This window comes from Filicampus tigris, chromosome 11 (genome assembly GCF_054856515.1).
Source record: "Filicampus tigris isolate MCC_2025a chromosome 11, RoL_Ftig_1.0, whole genome shotgun sequence".
In the NCBI taxonomy this organism is placed as follows: Eukaryota; Metazoa; Chordata; class Actinopteri; order Syngnathiformes; family Syngnathidae; genus Filicampus; species Filicampus tigris.
Genome location: NC_141227.1, coordinates 11,968,959 through 11,972,619, shown reverse-complemented (window position 1 = coordinate 11,972,619; position 3,661 = coordinate 11,968,959).

Sequence of the window (3,661 nt, the reverse complement as noted above, 5' to 3'; positions counted from 1 at the left end):
TGCGTGTGGGAACGCAGGAGCTGCAGACTGCACACTGGCGCGCAAATGGCGAGCGAACGCCACGTTACTATCTCTCCACTAGAAGAACGGTAGACCTTTACTCGACTGCTTTGTTGCTTGAGGTGTGAGCACCGTACATCCTTTTTAGCCACGGCGGGGGCCATACGGGAGAGTAAGCAATTTGCCCAATAAACTCTTGAAAAGTTTTGCAGGAAACTCAACGCTATTTTGATATATGATTATTGATAGCAGAATTCTCATTATTCAAGCTAACATAAAGCTGTTAAAAGTGACAAAACATGTCAAATTTACACATTTTTATAAGACACCTTTATTCCTGGGGTTTATTTTGAAAAATGAGAGCACTTTCTTTATCAGGAGAGTTTTACACTTTAACTGGGAATGACGTCGTCTGATTGAGGGTTGTGTTTACAAGATTATAACGGTCTGTCATGTTTGGTCTGTTTGTTGCCTTCAACAAAAGGTGGTCTGTCCTGAGTTGTTTGCCACATGTTGATGTATTGTAAATACCATTAAATAATAGCTAGGATTCCGAATTTTTGTCTCATTCATCTTTTGATCTAAAACTTAAATGTCATCAGCATACAACAAAACAAACTAATTGACTTTGCTGTTCCCAATACTTTTGGAAGGGACTTATATATCTCCTGTAGTTTTCCAGCGTGATGAGCATTAACACTGCCTCATTTAGTGTCCACTAAAGAACAATCTATGTCCTGAAAAAATCAATGATAATCCCAAACTGTTGATCCATGAATATGGCCAGGAAAATATTAACTATTGATCCCAAAAGTGTAAGTGAAAGCAGTGGGTGTATCTGTACCAACAAACTGTCACTTTGCCACAGAAAGGGAGAAGATGATCACCGATGCAACGTGTGTTGTTTGACTGGGAAGAATTGAGAAAATTGTAGAAAATTAGAGCCTGCACATGCGGTGGAGGCTCTACTTTTGATGGAGCCTATTTTACTGTCTAAGGAGAGGACATGAGTGCTTAGCCGGATTGCATAATAGGTGGCTGGATTGATTGCATTTTCTAATGTAGTAGATTGGTTTACAAAAATCAAAGCAGAATGTAAAGGTTGAGTGACACACTTGTCTTGGCTGTGCGCTGCCACTGTTTCAATCAATTCAAATCATTGACTTAAAGTACTGATGCTGATGTAGTGAGCCATTTTGTTACAAAGTAGAAAGATGTTCCATATTACACTGAAAAAAATTGGCGTGCTATTTACTTTAAAAAACCTAGTCTTTTTTTTTCACTCAGAAATTCGAAGTAAATTTTACAAATTGAGATTTTGAGTAAATTCTACTTTCATAGTATTAGTTTATTAGGTCACCCAATTGTTGGAAAACGGTCACTCTACCAATTGAGCCACACCACTCCTTCTATGTGTTAGTATATCGCTGGTGTCTCGAAAAGGAGACCACATACTTGGAGGAAAAACACTACTTTTTTTTTTTAGATAAATATTGCTGCATTGCTTTTTTTTAGTGTAGCAGAACGATGATATACTCATTTAACTGCTGCATGACGGTTTATGGTTTGTACCAAACGTTCACAACACAACATAAATGATGACAGCATTACCCTTCATGTCAAATGTGCATCTATAAACCCCCCAATCCTCACCCTCCGCCCTCTATAATTTCTTCTAATTGTTATGTGGAGGGCAAACATGCACTGAGAGGAAGGTCATTCTAGGATTTAATAATTACACTCAACACACGCCACTCCATTCAGGAGGTGAGCAACACCCTAAGTGAGAAACAAATCAGTTCCATTTTGAGATTCAATTGTACGCAGCCTCTCCCAAAGTTAACTTGGATAGGCTCCAGCTCACTTGCCGTACTACTGAGGATAATCCATAGTTATGATGCTCAACAAACTGAAGTCGATAAAGCATTATCATTCTCCAAAGGATCCCCTAAATCGTGTTTTTGCTGATGCCAAGTTCCAATGCAGCCCTTCAAATAGACTTTCTCTTGCGCGAATGCCTGCTCCAGGAGTTCAATGTGTGGTGGTAGTAACAGGCCCTCTGATGTGTTGTTACCAACAGAGTCTGTTTAGAAAACCTACTATGGATTGTGTAAATTATATTACACTTGGGAACAGTGTAACAGCCATAAACCTTTTCAAACAGGCGCTGAACTGCAGTTGGGGACAGGAAAGCTTCTTGCCAAGCAGCAATTTACAACGTGGGGAATGATTTGCTTACAAAAGCTACAAACCCTAACGGCTTCACGTCTGACTAAGTTACAGCTACTTTTGGGTCATCCTCCAGTTGGAAATAATGTTGGTTTACTTGCAAAGCCCTCGCACTGTTTCCACACATCACCATAGCTCATTAGAATATCCTAATATTTACAATTTGTAGTCTATTTATAATGGATTTGGTGGCTCTGATTATATGTTTGCAAAGATTCCCAACTCTCGCCCTCACCCTTCAAAAAAGATTAGCAGTTGCAGTTATAACAACAATACTAAGAAAAACAACTACTCTGGGTGCCTTGACTTTTGTCCATAGCTCACTCTCCCCTACCAATCTAAGAGTCCCTGTCCATCATGGTGGTAGGCAGCAAACTCATTTGTATTATGTGTGTATAGAAATGTTCAATGTCACAAACAATTGTGATGAGGCTTGTTAAACAAGCAACAAACAACCTGTGTTTCCCTTATTCATTGACAAACAGGACTGGTGGCATCAAAGCATAGCTGTTTGTACTGCGTATACACCATTACTGGGGAGGAACAAGCTTTTCTAAATTTGGTTATGTAATTTCTGCCTTTAAACTTTGAATATCAGAGAATGAGAATCAATGTTATGTTGAGGTATGACCTTGACGGTGTAACACTAAAATAATTTAATGTATTACTGTTGATTTTTTCCAGCATATCAAAATTGAATCGCACACAGCAAAGTCCCCATCAAAATAAACTGGTATTGAATTAGAATTTGCTTATCTAAGTAATTAGCTAGTCTCTACTCCGAGCTATGACACGTATATCAATATTTGTCGAGAAGGACCCACTCGCAAGTCCCATTTGTTCAGCAAGTGCCGAGCTGGCAGCTGTTTCACTGATGTAAACAGCACAAGCATCCGAACCATCGCTCTGCACACCGTAACTGTCCGATTACAGGAGATACAGAGGACGTGGGCTAGACAGAGGAGAGCCTATCCTTCAAAGTGCAGCAGCCAAGAGCAGCTCCTCTACTGAATAATGATGAGGAAACGGGGAAGGGAGGACACACATGCATATACACTGAGAAATGGAGCAGTGATGGAGTGAGTGAGGGATTTCCTTTCACCCTGCTGAGCAAGCACAGCCTCACCCTGATTTAGAACATAAGGTGGAACCGATCCTTTGTCATGCTCGAAATACTCGGGAGACACGAAGGTTCAACGGTGAAATGGGATCTGAAGACTCCCATGAAGTTCTCCAATGCAAGGTTAGGACAAAACGCTCGCCTCGTCACATTAAAATAAATTAAGGTTTATTGATTTAGATCTGGCTTGACAAAGCCAATTAAGCCAGCACAGCCCTTTGAGATCCAGGAAGAATCCTACTCAAAGTAATTTATCACTGAGGTTTGAAGTAAAATGTTAAATTGAAGGGCATGTATGAGTAAAAGTTTAAA